Below are 18356 nucleotides of genomic sequence, written 5' to 3'. Positions count from 1 at the left end.
TTGAACTATGAATCTGCCTGGAGAAAGCCATTCACCAAAACTCAGTGACTACATAAAGAGAACAATAGTAGAAAAGCAACCAAGAAGCTAAAGATAACTCTGAAAGAGCTGAAGAGATCCCAAGCTGAAATGGAAAAAATTGACCATGGAACAACAATCATACTCCATAAAGGTGGACTTTATGCAAGAATGGTAAGAAGGAAGTCACTGCTGAAGCAAACCATATCAAAGCCCATTTGGTGTGCACAAAAAGGCAAATCTACTCTTATGTGTTCATGTAAGCCAATGAATAGTATGAACACTACTAATGTTACTAAAATCAGTAAAAAGTTCCACAAAAAAGTGGTGAAAAGTGCAGAGAGAATCAGGCTGTAAGAATCTTTATAAAATGCTGAAACCTTCATTTTTTTCAAAATGTAATTAACATTACAAACTGAAAGTGCTGACCATTTATAAGTTTTGCTGCAAAGGACAAGAAAACAAGCCATTGCATGTTTTGCCAATCCTGTTACACAGGTATGTTAATCCAATTTCAACTCAAATTTTATTAGAATGCTAAGTGAAGAACATTACTGGAATCTAGAATTCTGGTGCTTTATGTATAGCATGGTAGGTGCGTGTGGATTTGGATGGGGAAACATTTTTTAAACCCAGTGAGAACCAGTAAAAATATTCCAGGAAATGTGGCCACTGATAACGTCCCTTTAAAATTGTGAGGCAAAGAACAATAAAGTTATGTATTTTGTTTTATGTTGAATATCAAGGATCTGTCAAAAACAACACTTTAATGAAATATCTAAAGACGCAATTCCAAACTTTAAGTTAGGCTACACTGCTCCTCTTGATTACATGATTTCATGTAAGAAAAGTTTTGTTTCACTGGTGCATGCAATGCAAGTTTTTTAAAAAAATATTTCTTGCCATTCCCAAAGCAACTCAAGACACATAAAGATACACATACAACTAAAGGTTTCCAGGTCAAAAACCAATGAAGTTTGATTAAGTAAGCCAAAGGCCTTCATGCACCACAGGTAAAAAATAGAATTTCTTTATTTATTGCAGCCATTTCTAAAGGCCTTAGGATTAAGAGCCCAGTAGACCATAAGCATATGGCAAAAGTCATATAGACAATGCTGATAGAAGAGGCTACTGAATGGAAGATGGGGGAAGGAGCACTGAATTTCATATATAGCCTGATGCATTTTGCCTATGTGAACAATTAGCCTTAGGCAATTCAATGGCACACTCAAATTATGGATTTACTATCCAGAAGCAAAAGCAGAACACCAACTGAATCAAACCTTTATAAATAATACAAATGAGCCTTATAAAAACACACTGCTTTATATTTAATTCATAAACCCCTTCTACACAGAGTCATAAACTCATGTAATCCATACAAATGGGTAAGAAAAATGCAGGGTTTCTTCCCTCATGGAAAAGGTTAGCTGCATGAATTTTATAAGAGACAGAATTATTTCTGAGTGTGTGTTTCTGCTGGCTTTCTCTAGCCTAGCTTTCAACATTCTTTAGGTAGGATACTGGTCTTGATTGACTGTCAGAACACAAGGAACTGGGAAACCAGGAACAGATGAGAAAAAAACATTATCCCCCTGACTAACACTTCATCCTTTGCGTAGTATGTAGGGATCAGTTCTCTTTGCCTCGTCTGACCTCTTGCAACAGAGTACATTTGGTTTAGCACTTTGTTGTGGAGACAGCCTTCAAAGGTACATAGTAGGAATGTAACTTTTCACACTGTTTGTTGTCAAAACAAGCAATAAACAATTTCCTCACTATTTTCCCTGCTGCAAAAAGAATATAAAGTTTTTGTACAGTCTTTAAACACCATTTGTGCTCTTAGAATTTAGAAATAAATGTAGACTTTGGGGCATAATATACATTTCCTACACAGGAAACATGTTTCCCATGGAGAAAACAGTGTATTCTGCACAAAATATGCTGTTGCCTGCAAAGGAAACATGCTTTCTGTGCAGTGTGTGTGTGTGTGTGTGTGTGTGTGCGCGCGCGCGCGCATTTTGTACAAATGAAGACTTCATAAGTGTGATGAATCTTACATGCCCTCTTATTCTACCCAACAGGGTTTCTTGAATGTCAAGAAGGCCTATCTTGACAGAGGAGATGAATAAAGAACACACACTCTTCGATCCCTAGTAATACTACTTGAAGTATAACTGAACTGTTAGGAATACACTGTGAAATTCACAAATGATAAAATGTACCAGTGATGTTCTACTCTGTGCACACCAAATAAAAAAATTATTGCAAATACTTGCTATTTCTGTTTTAGTTGCTTAAGTGGCATTGCTTTCAATACTCTGAAAGAAACTGGGTCACATATTTGTTTACTTGAGATCAGTTCTATAAAGGTTTAGTGTGCAACACTGAATGCCTAATGAATTTACTGTGAAGTTAACATCGCCAAAAAAAGACACATTCTAAGCAAGGTAAATCTACAGTCATCCTCATTAAGTGTAAGCGCTGATTATCCAAAGGATTAGAGGTACTTTCTACAGGTGGGGCAACCAACTCTGCTGAACTGTGAAATCAATCTTGCTGTGTTAGAATGCATGAAGCTACTGTAATTTTAAACCTTCAATTACATCAACTACTCTATCACTGAGCTAATCTGTTGTAGTGACCACTGTAGTGACAAATAAATATTTAGTCAATAAACCAATGACATTTGGCTTTATAAAAACAGGATCTAAAGCAGGGCTTTAGGTCCAGAAGCTGCCAGTAGCCCTAATGCTGTTTTGACAGCCCAAGAATCAGCAATTACAACCATCAGAAAAGCAGAAGGATCATAACTCCAGAGGGCAGAATTCTTGTCTAAAATAAGGTACTCCACCCACATACCGTGTTTTAGCAAATATAAAATAAAAAACAGAAAAGGTCAATTCTACTTTTGCCATGAGAGGCTGTTCAAGGTAGCAAGGGCCCGAACAGACAGGCCAAAATAAAGCTGCTTCGGGTCACTTTGGAGGTATGCTGTTTAAATGATGCATGTGTCCCAAGAAGCCAGGAACCACGCCAAAGTCATGCTCCAATCCTAAGGACCAGAGGGGTAGCTTTAGCGCAGCTTCTGGCCTCTTAAGATGTGTGCGTCATTTAAACAGCATACCTCCAAAGTGACCTGAAGCAATTTTATTTTGGCCTGTCTGTTCGGGCCCTAAGTCAACATTTTGGCTTCAAGAGAATGACTCTCTGTTGCTGGTCTTTCCGCCACCAGCTCTGAAACTGGTCTCTCTATACCTAATTTGTGTTTCAATGGTGTAGCTGCTTACTGCTAGAGACCATTTTAAGGCCACTCTGACTGATGAAGTAGAAGATGCCAAAACCGAGAAACCCTGGGGAGGCAAGGGAGGGTGAAACTTTGACATGCTTGCCAAAGCCATGTGGAGATGCATTTTCTCTGTGTGGAATTCTTGTGTAGGTGCAGTCAAGGCATTCTCCCAGAGTAGAGCCTTTAACGGTGCCTTTCTATTTCTCTGGGCCTATGGTATGCAAGCTTGGCAGTGCTGGCAGGACTACACATTATTCGCTTCCCAAGCAAAGGTGGCATTCTTCTCAGGAATCTTCCCAGCACACTTAATATACTTTTTAAAAATGCTTGCTGAGGGCATGAGTCCAAATCAACCAAATCCAAAGTCTGTGAGGCAAAACAGTTTGTCAAAATTCAAAGTCAAAAAACTGAATAAACCATACTTTACCAAGACAAAAAAAAAATCTGAGCACAAGTTACTCAAATAAATGCTGACAGGTCCCTACCACATTGCTGTTATGGCAAACAAAAAAGGAACTGAGGCATTAGGTGGGAAGTGTATCAATTAGGTGCACGCAGAGTAGGAGGAGGTACCACTAAAAATGCTTGCATAGCATCTCTAGAAAGTTCCAAATGATACACTGCTGTGCAAATAACCCATTCATGGTGTTGTTATAAGTAAACAGACAACTTGAAAGCACATGTGCACGTGTGTGCGCGCACACACACACATGGAAAACCTAGCACTGGGTTTTCTTTTGTTTGGCAGGGGGTTGCCATTGCTTTCCTGAGGCTGAAAAAATGTGACTTGTCAAAAGTCAACCAGCTGGTTTCAATGGCCAGGCAGCACAAAGAAGAAATCTGGTTTCTTGGAGTCCTAGGCCAACTTTCCAACCACTACACCATGCTGGTTCTCAGCTGAATGCTCTCAGGAAGTTGAGTGTGATATGCTCAACCATAACAACTATTTTAGATACAAGTAGAACTTCTCAATCTGTATTTTATCAAATAAAATATTAATATACTACTAGCTATAAAATCGTCTCCTCAGATCTTCCTAAAAATACAGGGAATTTGGGGAATTGTAGTCAGGCTGCTATCAAGGTAACATTGATAGGAATGGGAACTGAAGCCAGGAAATCAAAAGAAGATTAAGAATGGGGAGGGCAGCTATAAAAGAACTAGAAAAGATCCTAAAAAATCAAGATACAGTCGGCCCTTCTTATACACGGATTTAAGCATACACGGTTTGAAAATGTTCCAAAAAAGTATAAATTTACCTTGATGTTCCATTTTTTATTAGGGACACTATTTTGCTATGTCATTATACTTAATGCGACTTGAGCATACACGGATTTTGTTATACACAGGGGATCTTGGAACCAAACCCCAGTGTATAACAAGGATCCACTGTATACAACTGAGCAGAAAAGTTAGAATCGTATAAGCCATTGCATTCCCTAGTACTGTGTATGGATGTGAAAGAAGATAGGAAGAAAATCAATTCATTTGAGATGTGATGCTGGAGAAAAGTGTTGAGGATCCCGTGGACAGCCAAAAGGCCAAACAAATGGGTCCTAGAGCAGATGCAGCCAGAAATCTCACTGGAAGCCAAACTGACAAAACTTAAGCTGTTGTATTTTGGCCACATCATGAGAAGGCACAACTCTTTGGAAAAACCAATAATGCTAGAAAAAGTGGAGGGAACCAGAAAGAGGAAGGCCGCACGCTAGATGGATGGACTCTATTAAAGAGATCATGAGTATGAGTTTGCAGGAGTTGAGCAGTGGAGGACAGGGGTCTCTTGGAGATGTCTCCAGTGAGGCCTGCCACATTAAGCCTAATGATTTCTTAAGAATTTTCTGTCCTCCATTCACAATTATGTCCACAGGGGAGCAATGGACAAAGTTGTCCCCTATCTGAAGTAAACCATAATCCACTCATCCCCAATGCAATGCATTTTAGAATTTGAAACCAGAGTTTGATGGTGAAACTCTATGTCTTTTTTTAAATAATTAAATAAATAAATAAATAAATAAATAAATTGGAGGGGCACTAAGGGCTGCATGCAGGCTATATTTTGTCCATCTTTACTTTAAAATAAGTACACTTCAGAGACACTTGCCAAGAACATCCTTCTGAGATGGTTTTAGCTTAATTTCAGGCACAAACTCTGAGGGCTTTTATGGGATGTCAGAACAGTTTTGTCTTTTAACTACTAAGGCCTTGGTATGGATCTCTGAGCTTAAATCATGAATATTACTTTAAGCTAGAGAGTGATATGAAAATGTGTATTTTTACATGTACCATAGGAACTGATTGGTGCAATTTTCTTAGCATTTCTGTGGTATGCTTTCTAGTTGATTTTATTGGAGAGGGAGGGAGGGAGGGAGGGAGGGAGGGAGGGTTTGGGGGATACACACACAGTGGCCCCTCCACATTCACTGGGGTTAAGGGTGAGGGACCCCTGCAAATGTGGGAAAACTGCAAATTAAAAAAACTATTCTTTATACCTAGGAGAACATCTCTCTGGGAATCTCCAGGTCCTCCAGGGCAACTCTATGGCCAAAATATACCAGACGTTGATGATAGAATCATGCTGGAGGACCTACAAATGCCCAGATAAGTGTTTTTTTCTAGAAACGTCTAGGTTCTTCATCACAACTCTATGGGCAATCTCTGGCAGAGGAGCACTGAGGACTTCGAAATTCTTTGAGAGAACATATTCATCAAAACTGCAAATAATCAAATCTGCAAAAGTCAATGCTGCAAATGTGGAGGACCAGCTGTATATGAGATAAATATATCTATACAGCTATCTATCTCCCCCAAATTATATTTTCTAGCATATACACACACACACACACACAGAGAGAGAGAGAGAGAGAGAGAGAGAGAGAGAGAGAGAGAGAGAGAGAACAAGAACATAATTTGGGGGAGACAGACAGACAAAGTTTGGGAGGATAATATGAGACCACTCATTCACGTTTTGGCTCTTTCTGTGTGTGTTTAAGAAACAGAAAAAAATTGTTCCACTCTGCTCTTTTGTTTCCGTTTATATTCAGATTTCAGATTCAGTCTCTTCAATTTGATTTGTTCTTGTTTTTTAAACTCAGTAGTTTGGCATGACAGTTGTATATTTCCTTCAGCTTATGTTGGTTGATAGTTACTACTACTCTTTATAGGATCTTTCCTTCTTTAGACTCGTAGTGTGATCCTGATGCCTTTTCTCTTTGGGCCTGCAAGCACCCTGACTGCCTTGTTGTTACAAGGAACACTAACAACCAAATTACTGTCATGGAGGGATTAAAGGCGCCAGCATGGTGTAGTGATTTGAGCACTGGACTACAACTCAGGACAACAGGGTTCAGTCCCCATTCAGTCATGGAAACCAAGGCAGGTTACAGACGCCATGAAAGTACGGAGTCAGTCCGTACTAGGGTTAGGAAGGTGTGGTGCTTCCGCACCCCCTTAACCCTAGTACAGACTGAGTCCGTACAAAATGGCGGCTCCCCTTCCACATGGGGGCTGCCATGACGACGTCACGACTGTGCCGCCTCTATACGGGGCGGGGCGGATGTGACGTCGTCGCTCCGCGCCAGGGCGCTTAGTGCGCCCTTTGCGTGGAGCAGGAAGGAGCTCCGTTTCAGAGCTCCTTCTTGGTTTGCGGCGCCGCTTTGCGTCGCTGGGCGCAGCCTGCAGACGGCTGCGCCCAGCGAAGCAAGGGAGAAAGGGGCCAAGCGGCCCCTTTCTCCTCCTCCCCGCCACCGTGGGGTGTCCTTGGGGCTTGAAGCCCCAAAGACACCCCTTTCCAGGCTGCCGGGAAGCGGCCTTTTGCCACTTCCCCGCAGCCTGCAAAGCAGCGGATCGGGGCCTCAGCGGCTGCTGCTCTGAACGCTGAGGCCCCAATACCCCGGGGAAAGGGGCAGGTGTAGCCCGCCCCAAACAGGTGGTCTGTAACCAGCCCAAATCTTTTAGCTTCTACCGCAAAAACACTGGTCCATGCCCTAGTGGTCTCACGACTAGAATACTGTAACCTCCTCTTGGCAGGGCTTCCCCTCTCTCATCTCCAACCATTAATTTCTGTTCAGCATTCAGCTGCACGCATTATTTCACTCGCTCGCCATTATGATCATGTCTCCCCTCTGTTGTCCTCCCTTCACTGGCTCCCTTTTCCTTTCTGCATCAGGTACAAACTTTTGCTACTCACCTTTAAAGCCCTGCATGGGCTGGCCCCTCTTTATTTAACCGATCTTCTCTCTCCCTACATCCCTACTCGCACTCTCCGCTCTGGTAGCCAAAGTCTCCTCTCTCAACCCAGGATCTTCTCTGCCCCGTCCTGGATCCATCCCTTCTCTCTTGCTGCCCCTCATTCCTGGAACCTTCTTCCTCTGCATGCATGGCTCATCACTTCCCTAACCAGATTTAAGGCTGAGCTGAAAACCATATTGTTTAGGGAAGCGTTCTCAGGGAATTTGTGATTGTCATCTGGCTGTCTGACAATATTTGATGTGATGTGATTGTTTTATATTTGATGTTTTTAATTTGTTTTTTCTTCTCTATATGGTAATTTTATCTATTCCTCTTTTTAATTGTTATTATCTTAGAATGTACGCCTTAGGCAGGCTTTTATATACTCTTTAATTTTACCGATTTTGTACAGCGCTGTGTATAATTACAGCGCTTTAGAAATAAAGTTTAATAATAATAATAATAATAATAATAATTTTAGCCTCAGAAGGAAGAAAAAGCAAACCTTTTCTGGAAAAAAATTTCCAAGAAAATCTTATGCTAGGTTTGTCTTAGAGTCACCATAAATCATGGGTCGGCAACCTGCGGCCCGCGGGCCACATCCGGCCCCCGGAGGCGCCAGAACCGGCCCCCGCTCGCTCCTGCCGCCGATTGCCGCCACTCCGGCCGCCATTTTGTTTTTTAAATGGCGGCGAAGTCTCGCGCAACCTTTCTCGTCGTGCGAGACTTCGCCGCCATTTTAAAAAACAAAATGGCGGCGCCCATCTAGGAGGCCTGGTGTGCTGCCTGGAGCCCTGTTCGAGGGCTCCAGGGCCGTGCCAGGCCTCTGAATGGGCGACGCCCTCCTCCCTCCTCCTCCTTCACCCTCCGCCCTCCTGGCCCCGCCCTTCGCCCTTCAGGCTCCGCTCTCCTGGCTCTCCCCTCCTCCCTTCTCTCTCCGCTCTCCTGGCCCTGCCCTTCACCTTCTGGCTCCGCTCTCCTGGCTCTCCTGGTTCTGCCCTCAGCCCTCCCCCACGGAAGAGCGGGGAGGGGGGGAAGGAGGAGGAGGAGGCAGAGAAGGAAAGAGAAAGAAAGAAAGAAAGAAAGAAAGAAAGAAAGAAAGAAAGAATCAGAGCCACTACCACGAGGTTGGTTCATTGGGGGAGGGGGGTTATCGGAAGCTACACCTACTACCTGTGCCTTTGTGGTTTGGGACACAGTGTGCATGCATTTTCCCCTGTTCTGTGGCCTTCAGGTAGCTTCCACATGCTAACAAATATTGTTATTCTTATGCTTACATCCCTTGGTATTCTCTTTGCAAAATCCCTCCACATGGGCTGGCTTGCTCTTTTTTGGGTTGAGACAGTGTGCATGCATTTGATCTGGATTTCCTGCATGGCAGGGGGTTGGACTGGACGGCCCTTGCAGTCTCTTCCAACTCTATGCTTTCCCTCTGCTTTCTGACTTTCAGGTAGCTTGCATGCTGCAAATATTGTTATTCTTATGCTTATATCCCTTGGTATTCTCTTTGCAAAATCCCTCCACATGGGCTGGCTTGCTCCTTTCTGGATTGAGACAGTGTGCATGCATTTGATCTGGATTTCCTAATTTTTATTTAACTTTACTTGTTCTTGTTCTTCATTTTGAATATTGTATATGTTCCCATTTTGTTTTTTACTTCATATAATGTTTGCAGTGTGTGTAGGAATTATTTATTTTTTTATTTATTTTTTTTTTTAAAAAATTATTTAATTATTAATTTTTGGGCTTTGGCCGAAGGATGGGACCGAGGGGGAGAGGCCAGGCACATGCCTACTTCTCCTTGCGGGACATCGGTGGAAGCTCCGCCCCCGACATGCGGCTCCGCCCCCCGGAGGGAGGAAGCTCCGCCCCAGCATGTGGCTCCACCCCCAGAGGGTGGAAGCTCCACCCTTGGTGTGCGGCACCGCCCCCAGAGGGTGGAAGCTCCACCCCCCAGCTTCGGCCCCCCCAGTTGTCTGAGGGACAGCAACCTGGCCCCCGGCTCAAAAAGGTTGCCTACCCCTGCCATAAATCATAAGCATTTTGAAGGCACACAACAAGAAGGGTTCATAGAGATTCTCAAATATGTTTACTCTTGCATACTGTTGCTTGTAATCAGTGGCATCACCAGGGTTGGCATCACCTGGTGCAGTAACCATGGTGTCACTCCTCACTCACTGACCTCCTCCCATACCACATCATGCAGAAGTCTAAGGCAGGGTACAGACCGCCCAAAAAGGGTGGTCTGCCGGCACCTTGTTTTGCCGTACGAGGAAGCCGCAGTGGACAAACTGCGTAGCTTCCTCACGTGGCAAAAAGATGGCGCACTCGTGACGTCACAAGGGGGCACAACGTGTGAACGCTAAGCGTCCATTGCGTCAAAATGGCAGTGCCCTTGTGTACAGGGAGCCACCATTTTGATGCCCTCATCATGTGCTAGGGGTGAGGCACATATCGGCGGTGTGCCCTCAGCCAACCCCAGCATGTGACAAGGATGCACTATAGGCCTGTCTGTCCAGGGCCTAAGTACTGTAATGTTTTTTGTACTAATGTTACTCATAAATCTTAATTTCCATATACAGTATCACTGAATGTATTGGCAACAGTTGTGACATAAACAACTAGCCAAAATGTACAGGTTATAATTATATTATAAATTACAATATCATATACACAGCCTAATTGTATTTTCATGTACATAGTTTCATTTTGTTCATTTCATTTACATGTAAGGAGTAAGGGATGTGGTGGCTTAGTGGTTAAGACGCCAATTCTGATGATTGGAAGATCAGAAGGTTGGCAGTTTGAGGCCCGAGTGCTGCATGATGGGGTGAGCTCCTGTCAGTAGTCCCAGCTTCTGCCACCTTAGCAGTTTGAAAGCATGAAAATGCAAGTAGATAAATAGATACCTTTCTCAGTGGAAAGGTAACAGTGTTCAGTGCTGTCATGCTGGTCACATTACCACCACAGAAATCCTCAAACAACACTGGCTGTTCAGCTTAGAAACGGAGATGAGCACCGCCCCCTACAATCAGTTACAACTAGATATTAATGTCAAGGGACTACCTTTAACTTTAGTTTCATGTAGTTAAAGTGAAATTTTGATGTTTTCAAAGAAAATTTTAAAATTTAAAATTTAATTTAAAAAAAAACCTGGGCCTCTCTTTTCTCCTCCCACTGAACCTTACCCCACCCACACCATCTCTTCAGCATTTTGAAGGAATGCCGGTGAACATATAAGCCTGTTTCTACCAAAAGGCAGATGTCTGGGGAGCACCATACTCCCTAGTGGTGCCCCTGCTGGACATGGTGGGTTTGATAGTAAGCAGAAACAGTTTGCAGTTCTTAATTACTGTACCATCATTTAGGGAGACTTTCCATGACAAACAAACACACAGACCCAACACATTAAACACCCGGAATGCCCACTGAGAGCTGAAGTATCAGAGGGAAGGTAGTCACACCTAGAAATCTATAGAGAAGAAAAAGTCCAAATACCACCCCCATTTTACATGTTGATGTAGAAGGGTAAGACTTAAGAGGTAAACACGGTTATTAGATGTCCAGTTTGATGTGACTGATCTCTATGTTTTTCAAAATCTCCCACACAATTTATCAAAATAATTAATTCTCTTTCCCTTTCCAGCTAACACACACACACACACACATATATCACAGTGGTACACTTAAATGTGATAAGCAGACACACATTTGTATAATTCACTTTAATACTCAGTTGCCTAGTGACAGTACAACAGCAACCCAAAAGAGAGGGGGCAGGCATCTTTAATTCCAGTCCAATATAAAAAGAGCAGGTTGGCCTACAAAGACATTTTTGATTTACAGCCAGTTTGCTTTCCAGCTAATTACAGTCTTCTGTTACAGATTTTTAGAGACTTGCAGTCTCCAAGCAAAAAATCAATACAGCATGCTGCCAAGAAAATCACCTCCTGCACTAAGTGCATTTGGTGTGAGAAAGAAATCTGGCTGCAAGCTTTATATTTTTCTCTATGGAATTACACTCTGTGACAGGATGGTCTGATTCCAGTCTCTCTTATCTTTCATATGCCATTATAACATCAGATGTCTTATCATCACTCAAAGTATACAGCCAAGTTACAACGCCAACATTTAATACCACCACAAACTATTAGTTTTAGTATTAGTTACTACTAGTTACTAGTTTGCAATTAATATGTCTTTTAAAACAGATCAGCTTGCGTCTTTTAAAATAGGTATACTGCCCTTCCCCCCTGCCTTCCAACCATCATGCAATCCTTTGAAGTCAATGCTGTATTAAGAAGTAATTCATAATTTCTGTACTTTTATATTGATTAAAATATATTTTTGTGCTTATCACCAATAAAATCCTTGCAATATAGTCCAACTCCCCATGCTGTAGCTCAAACACTCAGGCTGAAACAGTTGGATGGATTCAAGACTTGCTCTTCCACAAGATGATTTCCTTCTGTTTGCAGAAGGGATTGGAATCCATTAGAAGCTCTCAATTGGAGGGAAGCCATGGAGTAAAAATGCTGACTATCCCTGCTTCTCCCATCAGCCCCTAGCATGACCTCCCATCCTGTTTCCAGATGGTTCTCCTCCCCATGGAAAGATCCCCATGAGCTTGTGGACTTCCACTCCAGACAGCTCTGGATTCAACCCATGTTCTTGGCAAAAGCTACACAGCGATTCCTCAGGTGAAATGAGAAAATGAGCAGAACATAAATTCAAGACTGCTTTGAATGTATGAAAAGTAGTGAAATTAAAAGATCCCTGGCTTCACAGAAAAACTGATAAAGATAAAAGAGTCTGCACTGCTTTGTTTCAAGTGACCCTTAAATATGCATTTAAGATAGAAGTATGTAGGGGTAGGGAGGGTCCACTGCCATGGGGACAGTGGAACTACTCCTTAACAGCTTCTCCACTCACATACACACACACACACACACACACACACACACACACTCTATTACTCCATGTTATGCAAGAGCTTTGCTAGTGCGGAACCTGGTCTAGAACCTGGATGGCTCACACATAACCTGAAGCAGCTGCAGGAATAGCAACCATCAAACTAAGGGTGGTAAGAGATCCAGCAGCTGCCCCTTTATGTTTTAAAAATTATATGGCACCCACTACAGAGCTTGATTTCTGAAATCAGAGGCTGGAACTTAAACCCACTGCCCTGGATACTTGAACCTTGACTGCAGTTCGAAACAGCACTCTGCATATGCTCAAGGGCATCACCCGTTTATTCTTTTTTTCCCCCAGAGGCATTAAACTAAGCCCTCAAGTAAAGCTGAGGTAAAAGACTTTAAACAGCACTGTGAGGAAAAGCATAAGTGGTGTAATGTTTGTTCATACTCCTCTTGTTATACTCTCGTCCATTTTTCTCCTTCCCTCTTCTGTCTCCTATTCACCGTAAACTCCTAAGGGATTGAGATTATTTATTCCTGTATGAAAGTACCACATGCAACTGATTGTGCTATCCAAATAATAATGGAAAGAACTGATTAGAGAAATGAAAGAATTCAGTAGACCCCAGAATGACCTCAGCTAAAGAGCAACAGGATGCAGTCAGCAGCACACCCCAGAGTCTACTTCCTGTGCAAGCACATCAGCTACCTTGGATATGCGTCACTATGTAAACAAACCCCTCAACAATCACATCAGTCATGACCAAGAATGTGTAGAAACCACACATGGAAGTTTAAAAGTGTATCTTCCTTTTCAAGATGTATTGGTAGATCCAAATTCTCACTATTACCTTTATGAAAATGGGAACAGAGCCACAGGCACCACGAGCAACAATGAAACAAAATGTGGTATCTGGATGCTTCTGCTTTTTTGAACACTTTATTCAACAACTCAATTACAATGGTATAAGTTTAACAAAAGAAATTATGAAAACATGGTAATTATTATCTTTTAATACTGATAAGCTGGTGCACACAAAACAACATGGTATTATACTAACAGACCCTTATCATACTTAAATGTGAACTAGATGAAGGGGCTTATGATCTGCAAGACCACATTCAACAATAATAAACTCTGGTGTATATTTAGCCCAAACTAGGAAATGTGTTGCAAGAAAATTCCCTTGAAAGTAAAATTAGGAGAACTGGCAAGCAAATTTAGATACAAAAACACAAATAGCAAATGCTATATTTAACTAAAGTAACAAGCACACACACACACACACAAAAAAAAACAAAGATGGGGGATGCAGGCCTTCAAGCAAGGCCAGGCAGCCAGCTATCTATCTGCTGGAGATGCTCTAGCTTGTTTTCCTGCATTAATAATGGACGAAACAACCTGTAGGATGGGTCTATCTGCAGTCAGTTGCTTTGATTGCTAATGGTTGTTTGCCATCTTGTTAACCATCTTGTGAGTTTGTTTGGGTTTTTTTCACTTGAAAAGTGGCTTTAAAACTATAGAAATACACTCCTGCATGTGGCAACCTTATATAAAATATGCTGAACAATCCAGGGGTATGTTCCCACTATGAAATAGAGCTAATTGCCAATTGGTTTAAATGACCATTGTTCCCATTTGAAATTGGCTCCTATTGCAATGTGATAGATTCCTGTTGTGATAAAGTGAGGCAAAGGCAAAAAAAAGATTTTTCTAGACACTAGTTTGAAAGAAGTTCTTTTGAAAAGAATCAATTCCGAAGAGTGCTCAAGAAGTGGAAACGACAAATTGGAATCGCATAATTCTGGCGGGGAGGGACTAATGGCAGAGGGGCGTTTACCATCCCTCCTCAGTTTTTGTAGATCCACTATTCCCCCCCTTGTTGTGCGCTTGTTGTGCAACCTATGAGTGGATGTGTTTGGTTTTTTTTTTAAAAAAAATGAAATAAAATTCATAGGAAATTTGATTCAGTGATGTTTCAACTACTTGTAAAGGCAAGTAGTTGCAAAACCAATGAATTTAATTTTATATGAATTTATTTTTAAAAATGTTTTGATCCTGGCATGGCAGGGGAGAGAAAGACTCCATGGCTCCCCTCCATACCCCTGCCATCCCAAGAATGTCAAGGGTCTGGAGGGGAACCTTGGGCGTCTTTATCCCCCCCACGATCCCTGGATCGAGTGATCGAGGGATGAGAGGGGTCTGGAGGGGACTCTCGGGAGGTTTTCCCTCCCCCCTGCCATGGCAAATTGGACAGCTCTAAAAGGAGATTCAATAAATTCATGGCCACTGGGAACAATCAATGTTGATAAGTCAAGATGGCTATGCATCACCCTTAGATATCTCTATTATCATTGGTAGTATGGCTCTTTATATCACTTGCCAAGACCATGAGGCAGAGAGTGCAGTTGTACTCATATTCTGCTGGGGTGCATCCCCCATATAACTCATTGTCCATTGTGCAAACAGAATGATGGGACTAGATAGGACATTGGCCTCACCAAGCATGCCTCTTATATCTTTATGTCCAGTGTGCATGCCTTCAGGTCACCTGTTGACTTAGGTGAATTTCTTGGCATTTTCTTAGGCAAGGAATACGCAGGCGATTTTGTCAGTTCCTTTCTCTGAAATATAGCCTACAGCACTTGGTCTCCCATACAAGTACTAACCAGAGCTGAGCCTGCTTACCTCTAAGATCAGATGGGATCTGGTACCTTTAGGGTATTTAAGTAGTCAATACCAGTTGCTTAAAAGAAATAATTATATATTCTTAAGTCTGCCCCTTTCTATTTCTAGACACTTCATATTAAACCCAAACAAAACAGTGATACAGTTGGCCCTTCATATCCAAGGATTCTTTATCCATGGATTCAACTTCCACAGCTTGAAAATATTCCAAAAATATATAACTTCAAAAAACAAACAAACTTGATTTTGCCATTTTCTATAAGGGACATCATTCTACTATGCCACTGTATATAATGGGCATCCACAGAATTTGGTATCCACAAGGGATCCTGGACTAAGGGTCCACTGTATATGTAAAACATTTTACTCGAACAGCTTTTAAAACCGTTGACTTCCACAGACACATTTCTGTGAAATGTATGCCAGACTTTGATAACGCACTATACATAATAAGTATCATGGGGTATCATCAAGGAGAGATGCCAGACTGCAGCTGATGCACCTGCATAAGTAAGTAATATGGTTTTCTCCTTGAGGTGAATTCTTTCTCTAAGCAACATTTCTCAGCAACCTTCCTCTAAGGATAATACATAAGAACACAGGTATTGGTGGGGATTTTCTCTTGAATTATATCTGTAGACAAGACCTCTCATTTGGGTAGTACCTTTCCACATGATACTTCATTTGTTGTTTTTGTTGCTGTTACTGTGTGCTTTCAAGTCATTTCTGACTTATGGCAACCCAAGGAAAACTTATCATAGGGTTTCTGGGGCTGAGAGTGTGTGACTCATCCAAGATCATCCACTGGGTCTTTATGGCTGAGCAGGAAATCAAATTCTGACCTCAAACCACTACACCATGCTGGTTCTCAATTTCCTTTTTTTACTTTTTGTTTTCTCATCATACATCCTACTGAGTTGGAACTTTTTAAAAAAAAAAAACTTTGTAATACATTTTGACTTCACAAAGCTGCTATGTCTCCCATAACCATTTAATAGATTTTGAATAAGAGAGACATACTGTTATAGTTGCTCAACAAGATAGGACAGTGAGAAGTTCCTACAGTCATCGTAAAGCATGTGAGCATATGTGCCTTCAAGTCACCTACTGACATAGCATTTCCATAGGCAACGAATAGTTAAAAAGTAGTTTGCCAGTTTCTTCTCCCTTATCCAGAATTCCAAAATCCAAAAAAATCCAAAATCTAAATCACTTATGGTCCTCAAAATTTTGGATAATGGAGACTCAGCCTGTATAGCCTACAGCGCCTGACAATCTCAGAGGTCCATGAATGCAGTGTCACTTGTAGCTAATTCTGTGCTTTCAGATTAACAAAAAAGGGAAGAAATACTGGACTATCCCCAACCATGAAGAGCTTTATGGGTAAGTAAGAAAAGTAACACTGTCATAGATTTTGCTAACATTGTGAAATACTATTCTTATATTGAGCTAAGTTTCAGATCAAAATCTTATGCACATTTATGGTGGCCCTGAAGTGTGAAGCTCCCTAAATTTACTTTCTTTGCATCTTTGCTATGGTTAGGATTTGTCAGGTTGTTCTAGAGCAACTTTTTCTCTCAATTATTAAGGCAGCCTCCTCAGCATTGCAACTGAGAACACATAGTGAAATACCAGCCTCAAAATAAAAGTCTTCCTGGCAGGCTACCTGGATTACATCGTAAAATACATGGCATCCCAATTATTCCTTCAAGAAGACTGCATAAATCCTAAGTGTTGACAAAAAGGCAATTCAATGAGTTGAAAGTGGAGTTCTATTTTTGCTTCATTAGGTTTTCCTCTTGCCTTAAAAACAGTCTAACGCAAGAATTTTAGACAGGGGGAAAAGCAGCATGATTTAGAGTAACAGCATGAAAATGAAGCAGATGAGTTGTATCAGCAAAACTGATAAGTCTTTTATTTCCTCTGCAACTAAAAACAGGAAAACAAGCAATAACAAGAGAAGGTTAAGCAGGGTTGTCAGACTATATAGTTCAGCCTGCTGCAATGACATGGCTTTCCATATCTAAAGACAACTAAAGACTTGTGCTATGTTGTGTCATGGAACAACATGCTTGAGAGAAAGAGAATTGACAAAATTGCAGCCAAACTAATCTATATCCATCGAGCTGTCATTTGATCACTTCACTGCTCATGCAACATACCAATAAACATATACTAAAAGAAAACTAATAGCCATCTAATGAAGCAATAAAAGGTCAAACCAAACTGAAAATCATTCACCGTGAAGTACTCCACACCTGTGTAATAATTGCTCTACTAGTTTCTTCTATAACATCTCCAAAGACAAAAGCTGTTCAGCTCACTATTACCAACTGTTCTTAGGAAATGGAAATGTTTTCTGATATCAACTAAAATAAATGCAAACTAAAATTTAGATCACTACCTTTGAGTCCTACATTACTTTAAAAACATTATAGAGGTCACCATTATCAATTCCTTTTAGAAAATTTGAAACACTTACAATGTTTCTCTTTTCATCCCCTTAAATCACCTTATTTTACTTTAAATGTTCCAAGAACTGGTAGCTTTTCCTTATGTGTCATACTTTTTAACTACATTATTATCCTCTTCCCCTACTTAGGATTCTATCTAATTTTTTTTAATATAAAAATTTGTTACTGTTTTTGAGGTTTGATGTAAAGTATATCACTGTTAGACTGGGACAGTTTAAAAAAACATGGACAAACATATGTAGTTCTGGAGAGGAAATGTTTCACCTTTTCTTCTTAATGACTACTTAAAATAGGAAACTGAGTGAGACAAGTTGTGATTATGCCAATTCTGTTGCTCAATATATTTCTATGGCTTTCTCTTTCTTTCCAAATGAAGACTTTTTACTCTTTCAGGTACAATGAAAATAAAAGCTCAAAGCATTTTGAAGATCAGCATATCATGAGTCTATATATTCTGGAGATCTTAAACTTGTAACACAAGCTTATCTGTATATCTTACACAGAAACTGAAGATGACTGAATAAAAATTAAAATAGCACTCATATTTGCTTGGAAATAAGCTTCACTGAACTCAGTGGCACTAATTACATAGTAAGCACATTTGATATAGCAATGCCTCTCTTGCATAATCGAAAAACAGTAATTTCCCTTCTCCTTCCCCTAAACAGATCACTTTAATTATGGGCCCGAACACAGGCCAAAATAAAGCTGCTTCAGGCCGCTTTGGAAGTGTGCTGTTT

At 41.1% G+C, this 18356-nt stretch overlaps 1 protein-coding gene across 3 annotated transcripts in view; it reads right to left on the bottom strand.

The window, feature by feature from the left end:
* CEP85L (centrosomal protein 85L) overlaps positions 1-18356 on the bottom strand; it is a 129994-nt gene that overhangs the window by 92891 nt on the left and 18747 nt on the right. The window lies entirely within an intron of this gene.

This window comes from Sceloporus occidentalis, unplaced genomic scaffold (assembly GCF_023333645.1).
Source record: "Sceloporus occidentalis isolate IW3139 unplaced genomic scaffold, rSceOcc1.0.p SCAF_6, whole genome shotgun sequence".
Lineage (NCBI taxonomy): Eukaryota > Metazoa > Chordata > Lepidosauria > Squamata > Phrynosomatidae > Sceloporus > Sceloporus occidentalis.
Note: the sequence above shows the minus strand (reverse complement) of the source record. Positions and strands in the feature narration are given on the sequence as shown.